The sequence below is a fragment of the Rhinichthys klamathensis genome, unplaced genomic scaffold, assembly GCF_029890125.1.
Source record: "Rhinichthys klamathensis goyatoka isolate OS25496 unplaced genomic scaffold, OSU_Roscu_1.1 h1tg000223l_1, whole genome shotgun sequence".
Classification (NCBI taxonomy): domain Eukaryota; kingdom Metazoa; phylum Chordata; class Actinopteri; order Cypriniformes; family Leuciscidae; genus Rhinichthys; species Rhinichthys klamathensis.
In genome coordinates this window covers 1,450,914-1,463,272 of record NW_026606747.1, presented here as the reverse complement: position 1 = coordinate 1,463,272, position 12,359 = coordinate 1,450,914, and the positions used below count along the sequence as shown (strand labels likewise).

Genomic DNA, 12,359 nt, shown 5'->3' with positions numbered 1-12,359 from the left:
AATTCTAGACACGAGGGGACCAAATACAGGCTAGGGGAACTCATATTAATGGTAAAAAAAAACTCAGAAAGTGAAAATTTCATGTCAGGAGACCTTTAATAAAAACTTAAAACTTAGTAACATGCTCAAGGTGCTTGCGAAAGTGGTTGATCAGCTTCTTCCTGCAAAGGACATGAATTGAAACGGTTAAACTGATGCCATTGTTACTGTGTAATGTAATGGAATTTAATTTCTGATCTGCGCTGTTGATCACAACAGACTGGGCCATCTGACCAATTAGAGCAGAGTAGGCTCTCAGAAAGGATCATTTATGAGAAGAGAGATAATACTGCAATAAAAATTACAGTGTTTTTTGAACTTGGATGCTGTGGCGAGCAGGACGAGGCCGAAGGACGTGAGAGAACGGCGCAAGGCTGGTGGCGTGAGTGTTAATGAACGTCACCTGTGAGACGCACCGGTCTCGCATCGTCCCTCTGCCTCATCCTGCTCGCCACAGATGCATGTAAACCTAACCTCCAAAACTTTAAAATAGCATAATAGGGGCACTTTAAAATTGTTATTATTATTATTATGGTTCTTCTTCTTCTGAGACTAATTTTCCTAGAGAAACTCCTATACAGCCTTCAACCTACAACCACCAAACACAGCAAAGACCTTTAGGCTGTAATTCCCTGCAGACTTCCGACTTCCATTCATTTATAAAATATACATAACATTTGCATAACACACTAATGGTTTATTCTCTGTTCTTTGTCAGTCTTTCTTCCAGAGCAAGCCATCAAGAGGTACAACAAGGTCTTGGGCTATTTGAAAGGTGGGACAACAAAAACGCAGTTATTCTTCAAATGTGGCGTGGATAGAAAGACCATTGCTGATACTGCTGCAATTGCGGAGCTCGAAGCTTGTGACATAGAGGCCTACAAAAATTTGCGAGGCACCTTTCAAAGAGGACAGAATTTTGCAGAGCGGTGCAGAGAATTATGCAGGCAGGAGCCACTGCAAAGCACCATTGAAAACAGAAAGAAAGTTGGCTTGCTTATAGACTTTTGTGAGAGACAAAAATAAGCTGTTTATGCATGTGTATGTGTTCTTTCTTTGTATGACAAATACCATTTCATGCATGTTCTAGCTCAGTGGCTATACACAGTCACTTTAACTGTTTCTTGTTTCGTGTTCCATGACTCCTGTTTAAAGTCAGCCATCATAAATATGGTCAAGTGGCTATACACACTGCCACTTTAGCTGTTGCTTGTTCCATGCATCAGCAATTTTTTCAGTCATGATGAATAAATATCATGTGCAACCAAACTGAAGTCATTTTAAGCTTTAGATAGTAATTGCCATAGAAGTATGTAGTAACACTTGAGTCATTACTAGTTAGTTCCCATGATTCTTACAGTAGTTACTAATGAAAAGCCAATAAAGTGTAGAATCTTCTAACCACTCATACAAGATATGCAAACACACATATATGAGCTAGGAGACATACATAAAAACATTTTTTGAGTGGTATGTTAAATAATAAAATCACTGTATGGTATTCGGATGGCTGATAACTCAATATGTTCCAGTCGCCGTGACTAGTGGTTCAATGCCAGTCCAGAGGAATGCCGGAAAATTGGCCACAGGACAAGTAAGGTCGCGACAACTGCATTTAAAAATCCATTTCTTTAAAAATTATTCAGTTGATAAATAGACAGCATAGGCCAATTATTAACAGCTTTCCCAAATCATAAGTCTGCTATGCTATTACATATTGATAATGTAAACAACCTTGTGTATTCGTTTACAGTAGCAGTTAAAATGTTAATGTAGTGCTAGTCATTTGTCATGCATTGGTTATTGATTAGTTTTGCAAGAATTATTAAACTTTTTCAGTAGTTCTCTGGGAAGCATTTTTTAGTTATTGATTAGTTAATAGCGAACTACCACTTTCATCTGTGCGCTATTACTTACTAATTCGTTAATCATATTTTATTTTTAGTTAATATAGTTACTAGATTGTTAATAAAAAAATTCAGTAGTTCTCTGGGAAGCATTACAAAAATAGTAGTTATTGATTAGTTAATAGTGAACTACCACTTTCATCTGTGCGCCATTACTTACTAATTCGTTAATCAGAGTTTCTTGTTAGTTAATAGTAGTTACTAGATTGTTAATATTGTGTTACTCATCGGTTCTTGTGTAGTTATTCATTAACGAAGGAACCGTATTCTAAAGTGTTACCGATGTTTCAACATTGCTTAACTTATTCTATCTTTTCCCGTAGCTGTTACCTTCGCCTTGCTTATAGCCTTTTTTAGTTCACTTACTGAAAAACTTGCGTTCATGCTATCATCTCAAACCTCTACATTTTCTAAAAGATATTGATACTGTCTTTTTGTTGCCGCTCTTTCATCATCAGTTAAGTTGAGACTACTATGAACATTGGCTATGTCTTTGACCATTAACGCTGCTTTATCTTCATCCTTCACTGCCATAGTTTCACTGTTCTTAAGGACTGGATAACTCCAAGATTGTCGCACCCCACTCATTTTTTTAACAACTCTCCATACATCATTTACAGAGGTTTGCCTTCCTATAGTGTTACAATACTTTAATCTCAGTCCCTCTTTCTGTGTCGTGGCTTGATTCCACTGTGTTATTAACTTAAATGTGTTGTTGTTTTTGTTGCATTTACACTTTTGTTGCATTTCAGCTTGACATCAAAGCTCTGAGGCGTGTGTCAAAAAAATTAAACAATTTGTATCAATGCTTGATTTGTTCTATCAAAATCACGTGACCAATGACGTCCGAAGCTTCGTTTCACACACACCCACGTGACTGCTTTGTGCTCTTTTTTAGTTTGTTGTGGTTATACGCTGATTTCAAGCAGCCGCCATTTTGAAATGGCTCCCGTGGGAAGAAAACCGGAAGTGTCGCCTTTAATCATAGGAGAGTCGCGAATGCGATGGCATATTGTTGTGTTTAATGTAGAAATTAGTTATTCTAAAAATGTACATACATTTCTTTCATACTTTAGACTATATGCAGTGAAATTCATTTATAAATAAAATTATTTTTATATACATATAATTCAGAACATAAAAAAAAGAAGCAGGAACGAACTATATACATATCCTATATTGGATATTAACACCCAATAGTGTAAATCGCGGCAGGAGCTTCAGGTTGGTAGTCCAAGGCATTGTTGTCTATCTGTACTTCCGGGGTTCTTCCCACCGGAGCCTCGCTTTCGATTTCAAAATGGCGGCTGTGTGAAATCAGCGTATTACTTCGTACTCTGATTCCGCGCGACACGGGGGGCGCGCGCCCTCGTAGGGTGTTAAAGTGTATTGCGTGCAAACACTTTAAAACACTTTAAGCGCCGCCCTCTCCCCAAGCACCAGTTTCTCTAAAGTACACTTCTTACAATACATTATATGGCAAGGCGTTTTAACATTTAATCATTTAAACCGATGTGAAACATCCCCGTTTGCTCATCGCCTGTAGGGTTCATTTGCAAAACGTAATCTGTATCTGATAAATCCAAGATGATTATGACGATGATTACTACAGAAGTTATTATTACAAATGTCTTTATTTGAATATTTGAATGTATTTTTATACGCCAGGATGATAGAATTGACGTCATTACGTGAGGATGTAAAAGAACTGGTGAAACTTTTTTTTTTTAAACCGGTTCATTGAAACGAACTGTCCAAAAGAACCGGTTTGCGGAAAAGAACCAAACTTCCCATCACTAATGGGGAACAAATTTATATCTGGATACTTTAGATCGGTCGTGGGCAACTTTTTGAGATCCTCCAATCAGAATGCTAGCAGCCGATCATGTGACCGGCTTGGAGAATAGGCCTATTTCACAAAAATGGCCGCCAAGGCCGGAAGTAGGGTAAACTCTTTTCCGGTGAAAAAATTTTCAAACAAGATGGCGGCCTCTCAGCGGCAGTGGAGCGAAGAAAAGGAGCGTCAACTTATATCTTTTTTTGCTAGTAAGTTGTTATGTGTCAACCCAATATATGTACCAATAGATGTACAATTTAATGTGCCCAGTCTGTAATTTACACATCAAATATTTTTTGTTTTGATAACTTCCGTTAGCTAACCACCGCTCCATAGACTTTCCATGGGATTTAGCTAACTTGAAGTGAATTTGCTACATAGTTACCTGAAAATTAACCAACCATCTCCATTGACTTTGCATTGAGAGAGGCTGCCTCCTCGTCATTTATGACTTATAACAAAAAACAAAACAATGTCTAAAAGCTGCTATGTGACAAGGTGTACAGCAAACAAGCTAAATAACCCAGAAATAAATTTTTATAAGCTGTCGACCCCAAAAAAACGGTTGTTTCAGGACATAAAAGTGGATCAATTGAGACAGAGCGCAACTAGTTCTCGAACTACTCTAAGAACTACGCCCACTGGAACGAGACATAATATTGTAAAAAAAAAAAAAAAAAAACATTCATAATTTTAACCATGTCTATTGCTTATGTCACCACCCTGTGTGAACCTGAAAGGAGGAGACATATTGAGAAGTTAAATTTTATTGGTCTATGTCAGTGCCCCTTTTCTTTGCAATTGCGAGATATAAAGACAGAATTGCGACTTTTCATCTCACAATTCTGACATCTTTTCTCAGAATTGTGAGATATAAACTCGCAATTGCGAGTTATCAGGCCAATTCTAAGGGAAAAAAAAGACTGACTTTTTTCCCCTCAGAATAGTTTATGATCTGTGTAACGCTTCACAATTCAGTTTTCAGACCATACAATGCAAATGCAAAAATGAAAAATTGAAACCAGGCGTTAATTTTTCCATTTTTTCCAGTTATATTATCGATGGATAATTACATTTTCTCCGCTCTTCTTTGCTTTTTTTACGTCTTCTAAATTGTAAATGTAAATTCGTTTTTTTAAATAAATAAAAAATTTAGTTTCATTCTGGTCATTCTTTTCAATTTGCAAGGTAGATGGGCGAGTCTATTATCATTGAGGGGGGGCGGACACCGGGGCAGAACGGAAGAGGATGGTGTACTGTAGGTAATCGCGAGACCATTAGTGTTCTTCTTAACCAAGTCCTTTGAAGATATGGATGACCTGTTGCAGTTCAGCTTGCATCATGGTGCTAAACGGCTGACTATGATGGCCAGAGATATTTCTCGGGATCGGCTGGAATCTATTTTTAAGGTAATGTTAACGTTATTACTACACATTTTTAGTAAACCTTGCCAGCTAGAATAGCTATCAGGCTAATAGTCAGTCGCTAAGATTGTACCATTATTTTTAGATGGAGCCGGAGAGCATATATCTGGAGGATGACATAACAAGGGAAACCTATTTCCCACACCGTGTTTCAGAACAATGTAATGCGTCACCGAGGATGATTTGCTGTATGTGGCACTACTAAAGAACACACCACCACGGCCGCCATGACACCAAGCGCTGGCCCAGGTCCTGGGATTTCTCCTCAATGCCACAGTGCACCTTTTAGGCCAAGAGGGCACGTTAGCAATCCAGGTAACACTTTCCAGAACCCGCTGAAGCGCACAAGATCAGCAAGGAAACAGATTTATGTCGCCGACATTGAAGACAGTGGGAAGAGGTCACCATACAGTAAGTGTATTATTTTCTGGGAAATAAAATCTTGTAATGTTTGAATTTCAATGTCCTTTAAGGTCCTTGGGGTCTATATGACCCCAATCGACTTTTCCTTAATAAAAAAAAAAGGTTCCCTTGATCTCAGTGGAATAAGATTTTGTGACTTTACCTACATTATCTCTATACACACACAAAAAAAGAACACGTGTGAGTGAGACCTAATGCATGCACATGCACACTAAGGCCCCGTCCACACTACTGCGTTTTCGTTTAAAAACGGAGACCTTTTGCTACGTTTGCACCTCCCGTCCACACTAAAACGGCAAAAACGGAGACCCAAAACGGAGAAGTTTAGAAACGCTGCCGATCCGTTTTTTGTTTTGAATCTCCAGAGGGCGTTTTAGTGTAGACGGGTCAAAACGGAGGACTTTAGAAACGATGACGTAGTAGAGGCTCACGCTTGGCTCACGCTTGGCTCTATGATTGGGTGTCATCAGTCATGGCGTATATCTTTGCTAGCAGCTGTTGTACAAGTAAATTCTGCATTTTACAACGCTATAACTGCCTACATGCGCGGAGTCAAGCTATTATCCGAGCGATCTGTGACAATTCCCGTATGCGTTGACCATACATGGAGCGTCGGTTTGGGGTTATGCATGGTGGGATCATTTTATCAATGAAGTTGTGTTTACACCGGCACGCGCATGCCCAGTGTTGGTGAATGGTCACGTGATCCGCGTTTTCAGTCGTTTTAATGTGGACGGAGACCAATTCTAATACGCAGCTAAAACGCTGGTGTGGACGGAGATCGTATTCGTTTTAATTATCCGTTTCTAAACTAAAACGAAGTAGTGTGGATGGGCCCTCACATGCAGAGAGAGCAAGAGAGAGATGAGACAGAGATCAAATACAAGTGACCTTTTCAACTTTAGAAAATTTGCATTGAGATGGAACTGTGTTTTGAAAACAAAGAAATTGTTCCCACGCAAAAGCTATAAAAGAGGGTCTTTGGTGCCCTGCACACAGTTCATTCTGTGCTGGCATTATGGCAAAGAGGTACACTCTCCTCGAGACACTGGACTATGTGCTGGATTCTAGCGAAACTGAATCATGCCAGGAAGACACTGAGCCAGAAGACTCTGAGCCAGAGGACTGCAATCCACCTGAAGACAACACAGGGTTGGAAGATGAGTTACAGGAATCAGAGGAGGACTGTGAGGAGGAAGAGGCAGACCAAGCCTTCAGTTCCAAAAATGGGCAAATAACCTGGTCTACTACCCCACCTCTACAGGGGCCAGGGAGAGCTTCAGCTGCCCGAGTTACAAAGCTGACACCTGGACCAACCAGGTACGCATGTTCTCGTGTAGAGGACATAAAGTCATCTTTTGTATAATTTTTTCCACCAAGCATCCAAAACATCGTGGTGGAGATGACAAATTTGGAAGGAAAGCGTGTATATGGTGCTGACTGGAGGGATGTGGACTGGACAGATATGGAGGCAGAGCCGGCTCTCCCTATAAGCGAACTAAGCGGCTGCTTAGGGCCCCGCCGCCACTAGGGGGCCCCCTAACTACAGATGGTAGTCGCCGCTCAAAGTGTGGGGCGCGCCCCACTGGTGGGGAATAGAGACGTGACAGGTGGGGTGCGCCAACGGGATGAAATTTTCCTTTTTATGCCTTTATATCTTTATTTGTTCATGGCGAGTCCGCATCGTCAACTTAATCTTTGCAACGACGCAGAAAACACCAGTTTATTAATAAACAATTAAATGTCTCCTTACTATTTTTTACACATTCATAATCATTAGCCTACTTTTGCCGGTTCGTGCGCTTGAGTGCGGCTTTTATAACACTCGTGTATAGCCTATTTAAGTTATTAAATCAATATAAAGGGGCGATTTGTCCACTAATGGCCTAAATAAACAACTACTAGTCGACTAGAAAAAAACTTAAGTCGGAGGCAGCTCTTATTCCACATATTCTCGAACCAGCAGGGTTGAGCGCGCGACCCTGAGCGCCGGAATGAGCGAGCCGAGGAATATTCAGAAATGCGCTCTCCGCTCATGCTCTGATCGGAACAAAGGAATATAAAAATAATTAATCATTAGTTTATATCTCATACACTGCCCATCATTTTAATCCCATATCAAACACAGTAGCCTATGTTATGTCTATTTTAATTTTTTTAAATAGACCTGTCTTGCCAAATGGATTTCTCTTCATTTCTTTTTTTAACAGATTGCAAAGTGGCACTTTTATTTATTTTCTATTTTTGAACTTGATACACATTTTGACACAGCTGCACTTTTATTTTCTCTATTTTTGAATTCCATGCCAGTTATGACACAGCTGCACTTTAATTTTCTTTATTTTTGAACTTGCTGTTATGTTATTTGATGTAGATAGTTAGTTTGTATTTAGATACTTGTTACTTCAATAAATTGGAACATTTTAAGCTTGTTGCGTATTTCATTAGCATTTGGGGCGATGGGGGCAGTGGGGCTTGAAAATTCCCCCTTGTTTAAAGTGGGGAATGACCGAAAAAGTTTGAGAACCACTGCGTTAAGTCAACCAACCGTGTCAGATCGTTGTCTTCCCTGGACTTGGAAATTTGACCGCAAAAATGAAACGAGTCTATCCATCGGGTGCAGAAAAAAGAAGAATATGTTTAAATCACTTTAGAAGGAAGCAAAGAAATTACTGGTCCAACTTCGCCCTCTTTTTAAAGTGTGGAAAAGGGAAAAGTTCAAAGATCGAGACTCTAGCAACACCTGTAGCCTATATGCAACAACTTTATTGAAGATTTGTTAGATTGGGGTTAGATTGTATTTGCTGGTTTGCGGTGGCAATACTCCATTATTTACTGCAAGGCAGGGCCCCAAAATTTTCCTGCTTAGGGCCCCCAGATTTACAGAGCCGGCCCTGTATGGAGGCATTTATTGGTCTGCTCATTCTTGCCGGAGTGTATCGCTCCAATAATTAGGCCCTTTCCAGTTTGTGGGAGGCTGAAACTGGGCGTGCTATTTTTTGTGCTGTCATGACTCTGAAAAGATTTAAAATTTTGTCAAGAATCATTCGATTCGATGACAGGGCCGTGAAGATGACAAGCTGGCACCAATTCGGGATCTGTGGGATTTATGGGTTGAGCGTCTCCCACTAATGTTCAACCCTGGATCAGACATAACGGTGGATGAGTGCCTGGTGCCATTTCGAGGTCGATGCCCATTCAAACAGTACATGCCTAGTAAGCCGGCGAAATATGGTGTGAAAATCTGGGCAGCATGTGACGCCAGGACGAGTGACGCCAGGACGAGTTACGCATGAAACATGCAAGTGTACACCGGCAAGCCTCGAGATGGACAGCCAGAGAGAAATCAGAGCATGCGTGTGGTCCTTGATTTGACCACTGGTCTCCAGGGACACACAGTAACATGTGATAATTTCTTCACTTCGTATGCCCTTGGCCAGGAGCTCCTGAAAAGGAAGTTGACCATGGTTGGCACAGTTCGCAAAAACAAAACCAGAACTCCCACCTGCTCTTCTGACAATGAGAGACAGAGCTGTGTTTTCCTCTCTTTTTGTTTTCACTGCGACACACAGTCTTGTGTCGTATTGCCCTAAAAGGCATAAAAATGTGCTGCTCATGAGCACATGTCACAAGGATGCCAAAATCAGTGACAGGGAGGACAAGAAGCCAGAGGTCATCTTGGACTACAACCGCTGCAAAGGCGGAGTTGACAACCTTGACAAGGTATTTACAAATTTTATGATTTGATGAATGCATCAATTTTTGCTAATTTTCAAAGTTGGTGAGTTAGTGATTGGTATTTCTTTTTCTAGCAGATCTACTAATTTGTTTGTGTGTGTGTGTGTTTGAAATATTGCAGATGGTTGCATGCTACGGTGGCCAATGGTTGTCTTCTCCACAATCCTTGATGTTTCCTCCATAAATGCCTTTGTGGTGTGGAGAGAAGTCAATCCATCATGGGAGAGAGGGAAGAGTATGAAAAGGAGGCTCTTTCTAGAGCAGCTAGGGAAAGCTCTGGTGTCCCCTCACATGGAGCGACGACAACACGTGCTTCGTACACCAGCCTCTGCAGCAATATTGAAGAGACAACAGGATTCGTCCAACGAGCCAGGGCCCTCCACTGAACCTCCACCACTACAGCGAAAAAGGTGTCAGGTGTGTCCACGGGCCAAGGATACGAAAACTGACAAGCAGTGTGCAAACTGCAAAAGAGCCATTTGTGCTACTCACACAGTCTTCTTGTGCCAGATGTGTGTGGACTGATTATTGTTTTACTATGTGTTTTACATATAATTTTTTGTTGCTTGTTATTGCTTTTATGTTCAGTGTTACGAATGTGATTGTAAATTGTTTTTATTGTTATTCGATGTTCACTCTTCACTCTTGTTCATTTTTTTTTATATTGCTGCTGGTTTTATTTACATAATATTTATTTTGTTTCTTTTGCATTCTAAATTTAATTATTAATTTTTTTTTATATGATTGTAGTTGCAATAATATGCAACTACAATCTGACTCCAAGTCTTGTCCTTTTGGTGTGTCTTATGTGGCATTTTTCTGTCAAATTTCTGTGGCATTTTGTAAAAAAAAAAAGGCATTTCAAAATGCATCAAAAACTTTAAAAAAAATCTACCATTTGAAAGAATATTTATTTTAAATGTCTTTTCTAATGTTATACATATATATAAATTCACAAAATGTATCACAAACGTTGTGATACAAGCAGTTGGCCACATCCAGTAAAAAGAATGGCTCTCTATGGCCTCTGCTGGTCAAAACTATTTCTTTCTTAAAGGGATACTCTACTGGTTTTTCATATTAAACTATGTTATTCCCTTAACTAAGACGAGTTGATACATACCTATCTCGTCTCAGTGCATGCACTAAATCGCTGTCTTGCGGCGAAACTTTGTTAGATCTTATCTTAGCCCTGTTCATTCAATACGTGCCCAGAAGAGAAGCGACCAAACACCTCCACGTTTTCCCTATTTAAATACAGTTACACGAGTAGTATAACTCGATCTAGGACGGTGACACAAAATAAAACGTTGCGCTTTTCTAAGTGTGTAAAATGGATGACTATATTGTATGGCAGAATACCATAGCAAGTGCTTGGGAGCACTTCGACTCGGCGCAGTAATATCATCACTCGTGAAAAGTCCTCTCCCCCCGCTCCCTCTCCTCCTCCCTCTCATTTCAACGGGAGCGGACTTTTCACGAGAGATGATATTACTACGCAATTGATATTACTGCGACTATCAATTGTTATTACTGCGACTATCAATTGTTGGGGTCATATTGACCCCAAAGACCAGAAGTGTAAACAGGAAACGAAGACCCTTTGAGGGTTAAGAAGTTGCAATGATTGATAGTGTGTTGTTGTTGCTGTTGTTGTTTCTCACAGCCAGCAGGGTCAGGGTGTGCAACTCGTGGGGCAAACTGTACAAGAATACTTGAATTCTACTGACTGTTACACCATCTGTGACGTCAAGGGTCTTGCAACAGCAGATACCTCTGAGACAAAAGATAATACAACATTATTATTGTTATTGCTGTAATAGTAACATGGCCGATACTGATTACAGTAAAAAAATAAAATAAAATGGTGTCAGAACTACACAACTGTGGTATAACTGAGCCCCTGGTGTGATATAAGGTTTAGTGACTGCATCTACTTTTGATAGTTTGATAGTAAAATCCTTTTATTTTTTGTTTTAGATTTGGAGTTTTGGAAATCATCCAGTCGCAAGTTCTTCGCTATTAAAAGCAGTGACTTGGTGAAACTTAATAGACAGGAAAACGTGTCTAAAAAGAAAAGGTGGGTTTTATATATTATATATATATATATATTAGTCCTCCCCAAAATGAAAATTATCTCATTTACTCATGCTATCCCAGGTGTATATGACTTTTATTTCTTCAGATAAACAACATTTTTTAGGTAACTAACCTTTCTCTGTGAGTCCATATAATGCAAGTTAATGGGGATTGAAAGTTGACAATTCAAAAATAAGTGAATATGACTGTAATCTATGTGACCCTGGATGAATCAATGTCTTCTGAGGCTGAACAATAGGTGCGTCAAAGTAAATGCTAATAATTTAAACTAAAAAAAAAAACTATATCACTTCTGGCCAACTGTCATATTGCACACTCATGAGAGAGATGTTGTGAAGCGTGATGCACGTAACCATTACTGTGTGTGGTTTTTGAATCATAAACTATCTAATTGCCTTTCACTTGCATTACATGGACTCAGAGTTGGTCTTTTTCCCTACAAATCTAGGATGACACGTGGGTGAGTAAAGGACTAGAGAATGTTCATTTTTGGGGGCTATCCCTGTAATAACCAGGGTATGAATATTTTTGGACAGGATATTTTGTGTAAGTTCAGATTTTGTTGAGTAGAATATAACTATGTAATCCTACAAGTTTTAAATTGTAAGCTTTACAGCGACCTACATCAACTGTTATTTTACATATTGTTGGATATGTCGCATATAATGTCATAGAAAGACTAACGCCCGTTTCACACAAACACATATAGCCTACTCACTATTTTTATTTCAAATCCAGAAGTTATCATCAACTTTTATTTAAAAAAGTTTGGTCAGCATTGGGATTCTCTTTGTACACGTATACACTCTTTAATAGATGCATTCACGTTTGAACACAATTTAAAAACGTATTATTCAATGCATTATGTTTATATAGATTATATATTAAGTT

General features: G+C 39.4%; 1 pseudogene; it reads left to right on the top strand.

Annotated features, from left to right (window-relative positions):
* Nucleotides 1-7,179: 7,179 nt before the first annotated feature.
* LOC130097684 (piggyBac transposable element-derived protein 3-like) lies at nt 7,180-9,498 on the top strand (annotated as a pseudogene).
* Nucleotides 9,499-12,359: the final 2,861 nt, after the last annotated feature.